The sequence below is a fragment of the Podarcis erhardii genome, assembly GCF_964252035.2.
Source record: "Podarcis erhardii genome assembly, chromosome: 5".
Classification (NCBI taxonomy): domain Eukaryota; kingdom Metazoa; phylum Chordata; class Lepidosauria; order Squamata; family Lacertidae; genus Podarcis; species Podarcis erhardii.
The window spans coordinates 60,118,490-60,129,016 of record NC_138509.1 but is presented as its reverse complement, the minus strand read 5'-3'; positions in this window follow the sequence as shown (position 1 = coordinate 60,129,016).

The following is a 10,527-nucleotide window of genomic DNA, read 5'->3' as shown; positions in this document are numbered from 1 at the left end:
CTGGGATAGCTCAGTTGATAGAACATGAGACTCTTAATCTCAGGGTCATGAGTTTGAGCCCCCCCTCCCCCCGCCACACACACTGGGCAGCATATTCCTGCATTGCAGGGAATTCGGCTAGGTGACCCTTGTCTACAATTCTATGACATTATATATAAGACACCACACTGCATACTTGTTTCTGCTGTGAGTTACTGTTGATTAACATTCTAAGCTGCTTTGGGGGTCCAGTTTAAAATCGGAAAACAAATCAAATCAATATGTAAGTCCATAATGCCAGAATGACCATGGACAGCTCAATCAGCTTGGGAAGATGCATTGTAGTGAGTCAGATCATTAGTCCATCCAATTTAGTGTTTTCTGGATGGACTGGCAGTAGCACTCCAGAGTTTGCAGATAGGAGACTTTCCCAGCCGTTTCTAGAAAGACCTGGGATTGAACCTGGGACCTTCTGCATTCAAAGCAGGTGCTCTGCTGCTGAGCTGTAGGCCTAAGTCTGTGCATATTTATGTAGCCGTCTGTCCCCTTGTGGTCAGTTACTCCTATTCCAAGTAAGCATGTACAGGATTGTTCTCAGGAGGAACATTTAGCCAGTGTGCAGGGTTCTTGAACATTCAGCCCAGTTTAACATCATTCTCGTGGTTGTTGGGTTTAATTTCATACTTTTATTATATCTGGAGAGACTGGGAGATTCATACAAAATTTTATCTCTCTTTGTGCTTGTAGTTGTCCCATCAGATAAGGAAACACATGCAGAATCCAAGGAACCACTTGTCTATTGCACGTGCCCAGAAAATTAGAAGTAAACACCATCAAACTATTGTAGTATCCTGTCTTGGAGATAATTTGATTTAAATGTGCCACTAAATGCTAAATCTGAAAATATCTGGCCACCTATGATTTGATTTGAAATTCTTAATTATTCCTGTTCAAAATTATACAGGTGTATGAATGCATTATTTGTCCTTGAATTATTTGTTCTTTATATTGTGGTGATTAGCGTTTACCACCAAAGTTTGTAAGTTTGGAATAAGAATATTTCCACCTCATAATGACCAGATGTATTCCAAGGAGAATTGCTGCTAGATTCTAAATGCAAAATGAAACTATTACATGTTTGTGCTGCTTTTGCATTCATCACACTTAGGCGATCAAGATAGGAAAAATGCAAATAAAAAATAAAAAATGGAGAGCGTCCAAAATGATCCTCAAAACACAAGTGAATCTGTCCCAAGATACGTGTTTGTGCATAAAGGAAATTATTTTTAAAGCAGTCCAATGAGTTTTGGCCAATTGTAATTTATAAGGTCTTCATTGTGGGTTAAACTGGGGGGAAAGCCTGCAGTGATCTCTGTGAGATAAATCTCGGATGCGCACTGAGCCACCCACTAATGTGAGTGGGAGATATACCTAACAGAGAGCTCAGCAGGCTGTCTTTTCAATTCAAGTCCTGATCAAGATAGCAGCCACTGTTGGCGCATATTCAGAAGTTTATTATTTTAACACACCAGAAGTTTATTATTTTAACACACCAGTGACTTTAAATCTTGATTATTGGTGCAACTGGCAAGAATTTTTAAAGGGGGCAATGCCATTTACAGAGCAAGGCATTGGCAGGTATGGAATCAACTGGCACCAGGAATTCCCAAGCTTGGGGGGGGGGGGAACCTAGGTGCTTCTCAAATGTAAATTTGTTTTAAAGCAGGGATGAGGAACTTTGGACCCTCCAAGTGTCACAGGACTACATTTCTGACCCTTGGCTATGCTGACAGAAATAGAGTCCAACAAGATCTTGAGGGCCACAGGTTCCCCAGCCTGCCTTAAAGCAATTTACAATTCTATGGGGGGGATTGGTGGGGGGAATCCTTGGTGTTTATTTATTTAAAATGTTTTTTTAAAAAAAATTGTATGTGGGGGGTGGGGGTGGGATGGATTTTGGTTGGGCTTGGGGATTTTTTTTTTAATTATTATTTTGATGTTTTGTAATTTTTACATGTTTACATTTTTTGGGACCAATTCGGATGGTCCGCCCCCGCCACTTAATGGATCCAAATGGTTTCCAGAGAGTGGTAGGGGATGCTTTATCCCATGTTGATGGCCTTTCAGCCGATTCCCTGGTGGCCCGCTGGAATGTGGAGTTAACCAGGGCTATTGACTGTTTGGCTCCGAAGCGCCCTCTCTGATTGCATGGAGCCCAGACAGCCCCGTGGTTTTCCACGGATCTGAGGGCAATGAAACAATTGTTGAGACGGCTAGAGCGCCGGTGGCGGATAACTCATTCCGAATCTGACCGGACACAGGTTAGAGCTCAATGTCGAGCCTACCAAGTGGCGATAGCGACGGCGAAGAAGAATTTCTTCACCGCCTCTATTGCATCTGCAGAAAACAGCAGCAGGAGACTTTTTCAGGTGGTTCACAATTTAGTGGAACCACCTGCAACATCGGGGCCCAGTACGGGCCACATGTTCTCCTGCAATGATTTTGCAAAGTTTTTTGCAGTTAAAATCGCTCAGATTCGGGAAGAAGTAGACTCCACCGTGGGAGCAGGGCTGGGGCGGGAGAGTGCTAGAGTTCTGTCTAGTCCTGTTACATGGGATCAATTCCAATCTGTTACCTCCGAGGATGTGGACAGGCTGCTTGGACAAGTGAAGCCAACCACCTGTCTCCTGGATCCTTGCCCATCCTGGCTTATAAAAGCTAGCCGGGAAGGACTGGGCGATGGGCTTCGTGGGGTGGTGAATGCTTCCCTCCATGAGGGAGCCTTCCCAGACCCGCTGAAAGAGGCGGTTATTAAACCGCTTCTTAAAAAACAATCTTTAGATGCGGCCACGATGGCCAACTATCGCCCAGTCTCAAATCTTCCATTCTTGGGCAAGGTGATTGAGCGAGCGGTGGCCGAACAACTCCAGGCACGCCTGGAAGAAGCGGACCATTTGGATCCCTTCCAGTCGGGATTCAGGCCTCATCATGGGACTGAAACTGCCTTGGTCGCACTGGTTGATGATCTTCGGCGGGCTAGGGACAAAGGTGAGAGCTGTTTCCTAGTTCTGCTGGATCTCTCAGCGGCGTTTGATACCATCGACCATAACATCCTTCTGGACCGTCTTGGGGGGCTGGGAGCTGGGGGCACTGTCATACAGTGGTTCCGCTCCTTCCTCCTGGGCCGTGTTCAGAAAGTGGGGGGGGGATGAGTGTTCAGACCCCTGGGCTCTCACTTGTGGGGTGCCTCAGGGTTCTGTCCTCTCCCCCATGCTTTTCAACATCTACATGCAGCCGCTGGGAGGGATCATCAGGAGGTTTGGGCTGGGTGTTCATCAGTATGCAGATGATACCCAGCTCTACCTCTCTTTTAAATCAGAACCAGTGAAGGCGGTGAAGGTCCTGTGTGAGTGTCTGGAGGCGGTTGGAGGATGGATGGCGGCTAACAGATTGAGGTTGAATCCTGACAAGACAGAAGTACTGTTTTGGGGGGACAGGAGGAGGGCAGGTGTGGAGGATTCCCTGGTCCTGAATGGGGTAACTGTGCCCCTGAAGGACCAGGTGCGCAGCCTGGGAGTCATTCTGGACTCACAGCTGTCCATGGAGGCACAGGTCAAATCTGGTAGACACTTATCTGATAATATGAGGAATATAATTAATATTTTGGAAAAGTTACAAGTGAATATCAATACAGAAGCAGTTTTGATATTCGTAGATGCGGAGAAAGCCTTTGACAATATTTCTTGGAGCTTTATGAAGAAAAATCTTCAGGGGATGGGGGTAGGACAAAACTTTGAAAATGGTATAGGTGCGATTTACTCTGAGCAAAAGGCTAAACTGATAGTTAATAATGTGGTGACAGAAGAGTTTAGGATTGAGAAAGGGACACGGCAAGGCTGCCCAATTTCCCCATTACTTTTTATCTCAGTCCTGGAAGTTTTGCTAAACATGATAAGAAGGGACCACTTGATACAGGGTATTCAGGTCAGAGTTAAACATTACAAACTTAAAGCTTTTGCAGACGACCTTGTTTTGACATTACAGGAGCCAATAGCTAGCACTAAGAGGGCACTAGAACTAATCCAGGATTTTGGTCAAGTGGCAGGATTTAAGTTAAACAAGACAAAAACCAAAGTTTTGGAAAAAAAATTGTCTCTGACTGAGAGAGAAAGGTTTCAGAAGGAGACAGACTTAACATTGGTAAAGAAGGTAAAATACCTGGGGGTGAATATGACTTCTAAGAATGTTAATTTATTTAAAGACAATTATGAAAAATGCTGGTCAGAAGTGAAAAAAGATTTGGAAATTTGGACAAACTTGAAGCTTTCCTTGCTAGGTCGAATTGCTGTTATTAAGATGAATGTATTGCCGAGAATGCTGTTTTTGTTTCAATCTTTGCAAATTATTGACAAGATGGATTGTTTCAAGAGGTGGCAAAGAGATATCTCTAGATTTGTCTGGCACGGCAAAAAGCCCAGAATAAAATTTAAGATACTTATGGATGCTAAAGATAGAGGGGGGTTTGCCCTGCCAGATTTGAAACTCTACTATGAATCAGCAGCTTTTTGCTGGTTGAAGGAATGGCTACTTCTTGAGAACACAGACATCTTAGATCTTGAAGGTTATGATAATGTATTCGGGTGGCATGCATATTTGTGGTATGGCAAGGTTAAAGTACACAAGGCCTTTAAAAACCATATTGTCAGGAAGGCATTGTTTAATGTATGGTCGAGATATAAAGATTTTCTGGAAAGTAAAACCCCAAGGTGGCTCTCACCTATGGAAGCGAAAGCTTTGAAAAAACTTAATATGGAGACTAAATGGCCAAAATATTGGGAAATTTTGGAACAGGAAGGGGACAAATTGAAATTGCAGAGTTATGAGAAGCTTAAAGATAAGGTGCGAGACTGGTTACATTATTTTCAAATAAGAGAGGCCTATAACCAGGATAAAAAAGTGGGTTTCCAGGTGGAAAAATCCAAGTTAGAGACAGAATTGTTAGAACCAAATGCTCGGTCCAGTATACCTGAAGGAGCGTCTCCACCCCCATCATTCTGCCCGGACGCTGAGGTCCAGCGCCGAGGGCCTTCTGGCGGTTCCCTCATTGCGAGAAGCAAAGCTACAGGGAACCAGGCAGAGGGCCTTCTCGGTAGTGGCGCCCACCCTGTGGAACGCCCTTCCAGCAGATGTCAAAGCGATAAACAACTACCTGACATTCAGAAGACATCTTAAGGCAGCCCTGTTCAGGGAAGTTTTTAACGTGTGATATTTTACTGTATTTTTGCTTTCTATGGAAGCCACCCAGAGTGGCTGGGGAGGCCCAGCCAGATGGGCGGGGTATAAATATATTATTATTATTATTATTATTATTATTATTATTATTATTATTAGGATATGGTTCCACTTGTACCCTAAAGAAAACACAGAGGAAATGGAAGGAATCAAGGCTAAGCGAAGTCCACTTCCTCTTGGAGTTGCAGCTGTCATTGATCTGGCAGATGACATGGCTTCCTGGTGTCCCAACTGCCCCAACCACACTCCCATTCCAAAACAGTATTATGAGATTGCCTGTGTGTCCTGAAAAGGAAGCAAGCATGTGCAAACATTTACAGCCAGTGTGGTGTAGTGGTTAAGAGCGGTAGACTCGTAATCTGGTGAACCGGGTTCGTGTCCCCGCTCCTCCACATGCAGCTGCTGGGTGACCTTGAGCCAGTCACACTTCTTTGAAGTCTCTCAGCCCCACTCACCTCACAGAGTGTTTGTTGAGGGAGAGGAAGGGAAAAGGAGAATGTTAGCTGCTTTGAGACTCCTTCGGGTAGTGATAAAGCGGGATATCAAATCCAAACTCTTCTTCTACAAGCCAATTTAGAACTCCTGGAATGAGATGCATGCTCCAGTGGTGTTCCAAATTGCTAACCCAATTCCAAGTGGAGCCAAGGGGAATTCTCCCATCACGGATAATGTGCACTACGGTAGGTGCCCTCGGCAGATTGTCTTTAAAGCCCTGAGATACTGAAGCACAACCAAGTGTGTATTGTTGCCACTTGCCTTCCCAGCTCTTAAGAGAGTTGCTAGCCCTCCAAAGCTCTAATGGCCATGTATGAAAAGCACTTGGCTGGCACAACTGTTGAAAGGAGCCAGCCAGCAAACCTGGAGAACAATCAGTGAGCTTTGAGTCTGTGCACCTGCCAGCTGCATTTCTGTTGCTCAGTGGCCTGTGTGTGCACACACTGTTGGAACATGCAGATGAGGCTTCCCTGGAAAGGGGGCAGGAATTCTGGAGCCAGATGGCAGAATTAGAATGACCTTCACCTGCCCTTAATCCATGTGAAGCTCAATGGACATCAAAGCTTTACAGAAATAATAACAATGGGGGGGAAAGCTATGTCCTTGGCACAAAGCAAAGAGCAATCTCTTTCATTCTCAAACTGCTTCAAGTTCAAAGGCCCAGAGTCATCCTCTGGGGCTGTTGCATAATTTGTATTACAGTAGAAGCGAATGATCCATCTAATACCAATATGTCATGCGGTGGCCCATTGCAGTCCAATGCTAATACCAGAAGAAAGGGATGAAATAGTCTCCACTTCCTAAACAGATGTGCAGTGCAGAGAGAAAAGATGTCCTAAATCAATATATTTGTGGGTAGGTCTATAGAACCTAGGGACGCGGGTGGCGCTGTGGTCTAAACCACTGAGCCTCTTGGGCTTGCCGATTGGAAGGTCGGCAGTTTGAATCCCCGCATCGGAGTGAGCTCCCGTTGCTCTGTCCCAGCTCCTGCCAACCTAGCAGTTTGAAAACATGCCAGTGCAAATAGATAAATGGGTGCTGCTGCGTCGGGAAGGTAAACGGTGTTTCCGTGCGCTCTGGTTTCTGTCACAGTGTCCTGTTGCGCCAGAAGCTGTTTAGTCATGCTGGCCACATGACCCAGAAAGCTGTCTGTGGACAAACACCGGCTCCCTCGGCCTGAAAGCGAGATGAGCGCTGCACCCCATAGTCGCCTTTGACTGGACTTAACCGTCCAGGAGTCCTTTACCTTTATAGAACCTACCATTTAGCTCCTTGGGGCTTAATCTCAGGGAAGTGTGTGTGAAATGCAGTTGCAAGGAATATATTTATTATATTTGTACTCCACCTTTGCTGCAAGGTGATCAGGGTAGTCTAAATTATCCTCTTTTATCCTCCCAAATCTGTGCAGTAGATAAGGCTCAATTGGGTGGTCCTGTTGGTCAATGTAGACAATACTAACCTAGAAGAACCATTATTGAGTTGCTTAGGAATGGATGGCTAACACATACCTGCATGTTATTGTCTGACTTTTGTGTCAGCACATGTTTACATCCAGTTGATGGTTTCACCCAAAATAATCTTCCCTTCCTTTCCTGTTCATCATTGGCTCTTGTCACCTGCCTGTAGAATCACTTCAAAACAGTATTATTTATCTCCATAAAACCACTCCCCTGTAAAACATTAGCTCACTTTCATCTTAACTTGAATCCATAAAAATCTGAATAAGTGAGATTATATTGGGTTTTAGTAGCTTGGTGAAGGCTTCGTTTGTGCTAAATAGGTGAATCAGCCACTAAAGTGCGGCACATAAAAACCTTATTGAAGGGGATGTTACCGGCTTGTAGGCATTGCTTGATTTTGCCTGCCATCTAGTGGTTTGGTTCCGCCACACTTCTTGCCCAGAAAAAAAAAAGAGTGCTGATATATGGATGCAGTTTCTTTTCGTAATGGCACAAGTCAAATCAAAGCACATGTTATCATTAGTTCAGTGATGCTTTCTTTCAACCAGTCACTATCAAACGGTACATAATATATAATTGGGACCAAGTGTAGCTCAACTTAAGCCTGTACCAGTTTTCATTATAATCAAAATGTCTGTCCAAGCTTATTATTGTGTTTGGGCTTGATATTGAGTACTTGAAACACAAATAAAAGCATGCTGTACTGTAAGATCTAATCATACCCCTAGCATGTACAATTATTTGCTGAATGAGGTTAACAGCACTGTTGAAAGCAGAGGCTCTATAACTGTGTTTTAAAGGGCTATTTGCAGAAATGGGTACCTGATTTCCAACATGCCAAGTTTCTGGGCTCTGACCCATTATTCTCAATGTATTTATTTAGTTTACATTTGTATCTCACTATTCTTTTGTCATGGAACGCAAGCCTCCCTAGCAATTAGCCATCAGCCACTGACCAGATCCAGACCTGCTTAGCTTTGTGTGCCTATTTCCCCATTTCTTCATGGAAATCTCATTTATTTTCATTCTTATAACATGCAGGTATGTGCTAGCCAGTCCTAAGCAACTCACCAAAGGAACACTAAGCAGTAGCTCAAGAGGCAGAGTCACAGTGCTGCAAGTAAAGTGTTTGAACTGGAATTGTTGCCAGAAAGCTAGGTTGCCCACATGCTGCTAGTCACGTCATGCTAATCAGCAGGAAGTCAACGCAGTCAAGTTTGGTAGTGCTGATCATCTGTATGGAGAAGCAGCTTCTCCTTTTTCCTTCCCACCTCAATAGTATCATCTGCTCAACAGATTAGTGTCCCAAACCACTGTGCAGTCTCACCTCCCAGATCAGCCCAAGGTAGAATATTCATATATTTATTCCTATTGGAGCAGGGCTTATCTGTTTAATCAGAGCAGACAGCATTAGCCATGGATTTGGCTTGGCATGAGCACTTCCTAATCTAGTGCTTCTGCTTTGCTTTCCTGAACTTCTTAAATTAATTACTTCTAGACACCATCTTTCAGAGCTCTTGAGTTTAATGACCTTTTTTGGATATGTCCCTTGTTTCTTGGCTGTTTTCGTTTAATTTTCCTAGCAAACAGTCATGTGCATAATTTGTCAGCCTTGTTCATTTTTTAAAATGCACTTTTCTTTTTTTACTCCCATATAAGGAATGCGGGTGGCTCTGTGGTCTAAACCACAGAGCCTAGGGCTTGCCGATCAGAAGGTCAGTGGTTCGAATCCCCGCGACGGGGTGAGTTCCCGTTGCTCAGTCTCTGCTCCTGCCAACCTAGCAGTTTGAAAGCACGTCAAAGTGCAAGTAGATAAATAGGTACCACTCCAGCGGGAAGGTAAACGGCGTTTCCATGTGCTGTTCTGGTTCGCCAGAAGTGGCTTAGTCATGCTGGCCACATGACCTGGAAGCTGTATGCCACCTCCCTCGGCCAGTAAAGCGAGATGAGCGCCGCAACCCCAGAGTCGTTCGTGACTGGACCTAACGGTTAGGGGTCTCTTTACCTTTTTACTCCCATATAATTCCACCAATTTAAATTGTGAGCTCAGTCACATTGATCATGTTAGATTGGCCTGTTCAGGATTTTAGCACAGATTTTCCTATGCCTTTTAACTTTGTAAAATGTCTTTATAACAGATTGTGCAAAGCCAGTACGAACAATTGTGACGGGTGCCAGCCCAAGCATATTTTGCTATCCCTTTCCTCCCCATTCATACCACCACAGTCAATCATTCCAACTCTTCCCTCCCCATAGTACATTCCTGTGGCCTCTTGCATTTCTGCAACATTTCTGCCCCTAAAAGTAAGCCATAAAAGTTGACAGGCTTTTGTTTCTACTAAATAAGTTTCCAATTTGACAGTCTGTGTGCCAAAAAGCTGTTGTGTCTATCTGCAATATTTATGTAAGTGAAGCCCATCTCTCTCAATATTTTCTAAAATGGCTGGCAGCAATACCCTTGCCTGTCATAACCTGGGACATTGTGGCCACTGTGACAATCACAAGACCATTCCAATATATTCCTGGCTGAGTACATTCAGCTGGTCAGATGCTCTATTTGGCATTTCCTTCTGGATGAGAAGAGGGAGATTTGTAGGTAGGGAAAGATCATTTACCTAGTGCTGGTTTGAATCATGAAACAGATTAATACAGTTTGCTCTTAGGAAGTTTTCAGCAAGGTTTAGAAAAAAGATTCATTGAAACATCCACATTATTTATAACTCCCCCCTTTCTTCCTGGTATTATCAAAAGAAATAAGGAAGCCAACTGAATTAGCAAATTTTCCATCTACGCTGGCAACGTCCTCTGTACCTGAGGGAAAGCAGGCTAGCTTAGGGAGCGCAAACCACACAGAACACACAACTCTGTCCTCCAGCACTCTTGCTACCACTCCCTGCTCTCTCCAAGCATCTGTTCCCCGAAGCAGCTACCTTAGTTTGTTCAATAGTAGGGCTGGCCTCCAAGGGTAGTGTTTACAAGGCTATGTCTCCAGACTATGCCTCCTTTCTGCCACTTCATAGCAAATAATAACTCCTTGAATAATATTTGGAATTACGTGGCATGGGGAGGATAGTTGACACTGCACGTTATCTTACTCGCAATCATATGATGCAAAATCCAGATTTCTACCCAAGTTTTTGGAACCCTTCTTTAATATTGAGCTTGGTCAAGATTTATTTCCTGGTATTAATGCAAGATAAATGTGGAAAGATTTTATTTGCTTTGCAGTTTACTGAATTCATTTATCCAACGGGAGCATATGATTTAGCCATTATATTTTAAAATCCAGCTAGTCGATGCC